Here is a 7,508-nt window from a genome sequence, read left to right as displayed (position 1 = left end):
ATTACTGGTCATTGGTGATTACCTCCAGCCCCTCTTCCCTCCCCAGAGGTTGAGGGGGTGAGGCTGAAAGTTCCAGGCTTCTATTCCTGGTGTGACCTTTCTGGAAACCAGCCCCCATCCTGAAGAGGTAAATACAAGACCAAGAAATATAAAAAAAGGTGGCCAGTATGATTAGCAGATGCAAATTTTTATATATAGCATGGATAAACAACAAGGTCCTACTGTATAGGACAGGGAACTATATTCAATATCCCATCATAAACCATAATGGAAAAGAATATGGAAAAGAATATTTATATGTATAACTGAGTCACTTTGCTATACAGCAGAAATTAACACATTATAAATCAACTATTTTTCAACAAAACATTTTTTTAAAAGATGCTCAATATACATACTAATTAAGGAAAGATAAATTAAAACACTGAAATATTTTATAACCACCCAATTGGAAAATATGCAAAAGCCTAATGATTTCAGTATCAGTGCAGATATAAAGCCATGGGATAACTTACACATGGGTATTTGAAGGGTAATTTGCTACAATCACTCTGGAAAGAAAAGACTTGCTCTTCAATCCAGCGGTTCCATTTCTAGGAAAAGAATAGAAAAACTCTTACAGAAGTTCCATAGGGAAAATGGCACAAGAGAGTTTATTGCATTATTTGTTTGTCATAGAAAAAATATACACAGTATGACATCAATAAAATACATTCTGACAACACAAAAAAATAGGGATTCACATATAGGATGTTAATAGAATTTTCAAATGCCATTCTAGGTAAACACCAAATTCAAGATGACAGTTCCCCTCTGGGTGAGGGACGGGGAAAAGAAAGGGATCATGGAAGGATATACTGGGAGCTTTGCCAGCATGTGTGTTCTTTTGCTTCTTAAAGAAATAGGAAGCAAGTATGACAAAATGTTGGAGCTCGCTAGAGCTGGGTGGTAAATGTGCTGTGTTTGTCATGAACTTTTTCTGTGTATTTAAAATCATTCATATTTTAAGAAAAGCATTCAAAAGTGTGCCTCTTAATGTAGTGACTCTTTTTCTCTTGAGCAGGACCTCTTTTATCAGTCCCACGGTTGCCCCGGCAGCTGCACACGTACTATGCCCCCTGCCACCCTCACACAGTGGGCTTTACACTGCCCGGACCTCTGTAAATGGGGAGAAAAGGATGAACTGATAGTTCTTCAGACTTCTGAAGATCATATGAAATGTCTTCTCATCTCTTTTCGAAATGGGCTACCTCCTGCTGACCACTAGGTAGGACACCAGCTTGCCAGTTGCTGAATAAAAACGATACATAGGGAATCCTTGAAGCAGCCTCTGTTTCTGCAGAGAGGACCACGCTCAGAGAGCTGTTCGTGGTGTGCTTCCCGAGTGTGTAAGCAACACCCTTCTGGACTCCCGATGAGGACAGTTCATTTGGAGTGCAGGGAGTAATACGTTGCTAATTTGCGCACATTTAAACATATATTCAATTAACTGAAATTTTCCTTGATCCATGATTTTTTTTTTTTTTCTGGCTAACTGTGGTTGGGAGAAGGAAGAGAAAAAAAAATGGAAAATAGCACTTATTTGATGTCCGTTATGTGCCAGGAAGCAAATGACAGCTTTGTCTCCTGTGACCCTTGGGCCTGTCCTTGAAGGAGGAGCATCATTTCAGTTTCAAAAGGAGGAAGCAAAGGCTCTGAGATGTTAGGTGCCTCACCCAATATCCCACACATGAGCAACAGACAGAAGGTTTGAACCCACCTCTCTATTCCAACAAAGCTTGCCTCTTTCTGTCATACTCCTTCTCCAGAAAGCCTTTGCAGTGAAAGTCTGAGAGAGAGAAGGCAGAGAATATATTTAGTGTAATTTAAACATCTGAAGGTACAGCTATAAGAGAACAGATTATAAGAAAACAGACAAAAGGTCAGTCACCTCTGAGTTCTGCCTGAACCAAGATCACAAAATAAAATGAAAAATATTGTAGCTTATCCCTCCCACAAAATGAGTTTTTTAAGGGAGTAAAACGTCTAGGGAGCTATTCTTATATAACAAGAGGGAAAATAAGGTCCCGGTATGGTCTTTTCACTCCAGACGTGGTGAACTGGGAACAGATTCTCACAAGCATTTGTGCATTTGTTTGTTCGGGGGCGGGGGGTGGGGTTGGGGGGAGTGGGCTGAATCACACTAGGGCTGCCATAGCAAAGTACCACAGACTGGGAGGCTTTAAATAGATTTATTCTCTCACAGTCTGGAGGCCAGAAGTTTGAGATCAAGGTGTCAGCAGGGTTGGTTTCCTCTGAGGGCCCCTCTCCTTGGCGTGTAGACGGCCACCTTCTCCTTGTGTCTTCACATGGTCACCCTCTGTACTTCTCTGTGTCTGAGTCTCCTCTTCTAATAAGGACAGCAGTCCTATTGGATTAGGGCCCACTCATATAACCTCATGTAAACTTAATGACATCTTTAAAGATCCTATCTCCAAGTACAGTCACTTTCTGAGGCACCAGGGATCAGGACGTCAAAACATAAATCTAGGGAAACACAATTCAGCCCAAAACAGGGAAAATAAGAGGTGTGAAGAAATCAGATCAGAGTTTGTGGGATTCTGTGAAAACAGTCATAGATGGTGACATAGCCTTGTTTAGCCACCAAACCAGAACAGAACCATCTTCTCTAGAAATATCCCAGTTGACTGGCATCAGAGTTGAATCATCAGTAAAATCTTTTTTTTTTCCTTTAGAATCATATGAAAATAATTATGACAAGGATTCTGGGGAGATTGTGAGGCATAATATTTTCATCTCTTCAAATTCCTCCATCAAATCAGACCAAGCAACCAGTGTATCAAAATCAAAGACCTTGGGCTTCCCTGGTGGCGCAGTGGTTGAGAGTCCGCCTGCCGATGCAAGGGACATGGGTTCGTGCCCCGGTCTGGGAAGATCCCACATGGCACGGAGCGGCTGGGCCCGTGAGCCATGGCCACTGAGCCTGCACGTTCACAGCCTGTGCTCCACAACAGGAGAGGCCACAACAGTGAGAGGCCCATGTACAGCAAAAAAAAAAAAAATCAAAGACCTTGAACTTCTACAACAAAATAATTAACAAGGTATTCCAATGAATCTTGCAGAATGAGCATGTGGGGTAAATCACCAACAGCTACAAGACCCGTATGGTTGAGGATCTGTGTGGGAGGAAAGAAAGGGATTCCGACAGTACAGAGAACAGAAAAACCACAACATTGCTCACCTGTATTCACTGACAGCACAGAGGTCCAATTTGAAAATTGTAGCATCCAATTCACAGGGGAGCACGAGGGGACCATGACACACCATTCTGACCATGAAGGAGCAGTCTGGAAGCCTTCAAAAACAGCACAGGGAAGCTACCTGTCAAGACAAACTCCACAAGGAAGAGATCAGGAATAAAGGGTACAGAGAACAGAGGTGGTGCAGGAAAAATTGGGGGAGGGGATCAGAAAGTCAGATCTCTGAAAATATTGAATACAATATTTTTTGTCACTTTGCAAAAGCAGCAGAAGAGGGAGCACTAGAGCCAGGAAGCTACAAAACCTATTTTGCTGTATCCCTCACTCCTATAAATACAGAAAAACTCATTTCACTTAAAAACAAAACACAATAGAAAGGATCATGGCCAATTCTAATATAAAGTTGTTATAAGAGGAAAGAGAAATAGAACATAATATTGTCCCTACAGGCAACGAGAGCAAAACAGAAAGCTATGCTGCACAATGCAGATGAAAATGTAACCTAATATTTGCAATGAGGTGAAAGGAATTAAGCAAATGATAGATGTTATTAAAGCGTAACTTAGGGAATTCCCTGCCGGTCCAGTGGTTAGGACTTGTCACTTTCACTGCGATGGCCCAGGTTCAATCCCTTATAGGGGAACTAAGACCCCACAAGCTGAGCCATGTGGCTAAAAAAAAAAAAAAAAGTGTAAAAATCAAAACTAGAAACCTTTAGAAGTACAGGATTTGAAAGGACAGGTAACAGAACTCAGAACAGGATTAGAAGTACAAGGAAAATTTTTCAGAAAAAAGTAACTAAATTAACAGAGACATCAAAAGCAATAAACAAAACAAATAATGGCTTAAAAGAAACAAAATATAAAAGAGCAGATTTTCCAAAATCAAAACAAAATGAAGAGGTTCCACTTCTGGTTAAGATGTAAAAGACCACCACTACACCATAGCTATGAGAAAGTGCTGGATAAGCTTGAAATTGTATTTTTCTTTAACACCATTGAAGAGTTATAGATTCAAAAGAAGTCTGAATAAACTAAAATCTAGAGAGGGATGAGCCCTTCTTTGTTGAGCATGGCCTCTTCCATTACTGGGGTAAGTGGTCAAGTATGGGAGCCTGGATGGGCAGAAAAGCAAGTTTGCTACTGGTAGAGAAAAATTGAGGGGATAAGGAGAAACTGAGTGTTTAACAGCTGATGTGTAGATTTGAATCTGGTGGAGTCCCAAACACAGAGTCAGACATCACTGTCTGCCAACCCTCTCTCACAGAAATTTACTGAGTAAATGGTGGGCAGGAAGATGACACAAGAAAGAGAAATTTTGTGGTATCAGATCTCACAGCACTGCTGGAAGGAGGGTAATCCCACACTCAAGATATTTAGGAACAGAGGTGAATTAAGTTAACCAGAGTGACAAACCCAGTGCTAATTCAGCTCAACTAATGATTAGATTGAAGAGATCAGATCCTAGACCAAGATACCTGACTCAAAAAAGAGTGAGCACTTCCTGGAAAATATTATAATTTCTGTCTGTTTTCACTGCTCTGTTATACTCAAACTGTAGTATTTAATTAAAAAACAAACAAAAAACAACAAGAAAAAAAACCTAAAGTACATGTGAATAAACCTGAAAGTATCAACCATAAATAGAAAAAATAGTCAGTAGAAACAGACCCAGGGATGATCCAAAACTGTCATGTGCAAATAAAGACTTTAAATGTATTAATATATACGTTAACATTTTTAGAGTGAAAAATGGGCAAAATTCGTGAAAATATAAGAAATTGTAACAGAGAAATAAAATGAGAAACTAATCTAGTGCAGAAATGATTTCCAGGAACACTCTTCCTGCCCTCTGTTCCAATTCACCTGGCTTGGTGACACAAATATCACAATATGTTTGCCTTGAGCATCTCATTTCTTTAATTTCATAGGAGAAAAAACTGCCTTCATAAGACCTAAAGTTGTTAACTACTGTAATATTTTGCAGTAATTATATGGTTTTTTTTTCAGGTTCAAGTGATTGAGTAATTTAAGTACACATTATCAACTGGATTTTTATTTGAAGAGTCTATTTGTAGAGAGATAACACTATAAATTCATTCAAGCCTTGTAACTTGGATATAACAATATTTTAAGGACTTTAATATATGTTTTTAAAGATTCAAGAGAGAAATCCAAACACAGCAGGAATGAGAAAAAGAATTATTCAGAAAAATTGATAAAATTTGAATATGCCAGTTTAACTGCAATTTGAAAATGTGCTTTGGAATGTTTCAATAAAACAAATGAGAAATTATAGACTCGTAAGGACTTGTATAAAAAGTGCCTTTTTTGACACTAAAATTTGTTAAAGCACTGAAAGAAAATACACATAAAAATTAATAGAGGGCTTCCCTGGTGGTGCAGTGGTTGAGAGTCCGCCTGCCGATGCAGGGGACGCGGGTTCGTGCCCCAGTCCAGGAAGATCCCACATGCCGCGGAGCAGCTGGGCTCGTGAGCCATGGCCGCTGAGCCTGTGCGTCTGGAGCCTGTGCTCCACAACGGGAGAGGCCACAACAGTGAGAGGCCCACATACAGCAAAAAAAAAAAAAAAAAATAGAATATTTAAAAAGCAACAAAGATGAGAAATGAACAACAGAAATCATTCTGCTATCAAAGAGAGAACGTTAATAATGAAAAAGTTTAGATGATCCTAAAAGTAGTTGATCATTAAGACAAGGAAATAAATTTCTAATAGAAATAATTGTTTCTTGAATGACGTGGTATCCAATTAATAATGAGAAGTGAGTCATAGGATCAGACTGAAATAAGATTTCAATATTTTGCTTCTGTGACACTAAATTGTGACACTGATGAAGATAACGTAAAACTCCTAACACCACTACAACAAGGACGTTGATGACCATCTGGTTAAAGAGGATTGGTTCAAAGAATACTTAAGAATAGTGAATCACAAGAAAGTTGAAATGCCTTGCAGTCCTAAAGCTCACGGGTGACAGAAACTCAATAGAGATGGTCCCAATTTTAACAATCCTAAAACTTTACATGATATTACCAGTAATTAGTTGTGAGGTTGTAATTAACTAATTAATTAATCTTTGCCAAACTATCAATAACAAATATTGATCACAGATGCCAGAGGAAAGACCAAATGACCAATCTATTCTCTCTTTCTAAATATAGTTTAAAATCGTTGTCATATGAAGAGGAAGCAAAGAATATGCAGCCCAAAAAATAGAGAGGGGGGGAAAGAGGTGGTTCGGGCAGCTAACTAATAAAATAGTGTGTTACTTTTCTGGACTTTTTAATGGGTGTGCTATTAAATTTATGATCGATGGTGATTTTTTCTCTCCTAAATAAATATTCACCATCAAACCTAACTCCATATTCATAATTTCATGTTATTTGTTATTAAAATGGACCCTCCAATAATACAAGCTTCGGGCCTCGGAAAACCTAGTTCCACCCACACAGAGCACTGGCCAGTCTCCATGGGCACTGGCCACATCCCCTGATCAGTGGGGGTTGGGGGATGCAAGGGCATACCCTTCAGGTTCTTTTTTTTTTTTTTTTTTTGGCACATGTGGCATGTGGGATTTAGTTCCCCAGCCAGGGGTCAAACCCATGCCCCCTATATTGGAAGTGCAGAGACTTAACCACTGGACTGCCAGGGAAGTCCCCAGGTTCTTTTAAATAAGTCACCAATGTCTCTTATTTTTCGTTTGTTGGGTTTGTTTTTATGATTTGTCTTTTTCCCCCTTAAGGAAGGGCTGTCGGTCATGTTAATGAAAGTGACAGCATCCCGAAGTGGGAAGCATCCTGGGACCATTTCACCCACCAAGACCACTTCTGAAGCAGAAGGTAATAGTGGTTCCACCACCAAGCCAAAGGGCCCCATGGAAAGATGGAACAAAAAACATGTGCTCCCTAAGAGAAATAAGACAGGCTGACCAGAGAAAGGGTGACAGTAGCCCAGGAGAGGTTCCAACCCCTGGGGCTTCCTGGGAAGGTGGCAGGACCCAGAAGTGTGGGAAGCTGATCTCTGTGAAGGGAACTTTGACAATGGGAGATGGAACAGGAGGATCCAGTGGATGAATTCTACCTGCCTCCCTCCTGAAGGATGGCTCTGAGCAGCTGCATGTTCATACAGCCAGCCCGGAGACAGTGCATGGGACCAAACAACCAGCCAGCCTGTCTGGCGAGGCTGGGACGGGTAAGTAACACACCCGCTTGTCTGCTTTCCCTCCTT

General features: G+C 40.2%; 1 long non-coding RNA gene across 1 annotated transcript; it reads right to left on the bottom strand.

The window, feature by feature from the left end:
• Positions 1–408: 408 nt before the first annotated feature.
• On the bottom strand, positions 409–4,569 carry LOC137224589 (uncharacterized). The gene is made up of 3 exons (XR_010943391.1): positions 3,242–4,569; positions 1,760–1,828; positions 409–593 (listed from the first exon to the last, which is right to left on the bottom strand). It is a non-coding gene; the product is annotated as an uncharacterized lncRNA (long non-coding RNA).
• Between the last annotated feature and the right edge of the window lie 2,939 nt (positions 4,570–7,508).

This window comes from Pseudorca crassidens, chromosome 5 (assembly GCF_039906515.1).
Source record: "Pseudorca crassidens isolate mPseCra1 chromosome 5, mPseCra1.hap1, whole genome shotgun sequence".
Lineage (NCBI taxonomy): Eukaryota > Metazoa > Chordata > Mammalia > Artiodactyla > Delphinidae > Pseudorca > Pseudorca crassidens.
This window is presented reverse-complemented; position numbering and strand designations above follow the sequence as displayed.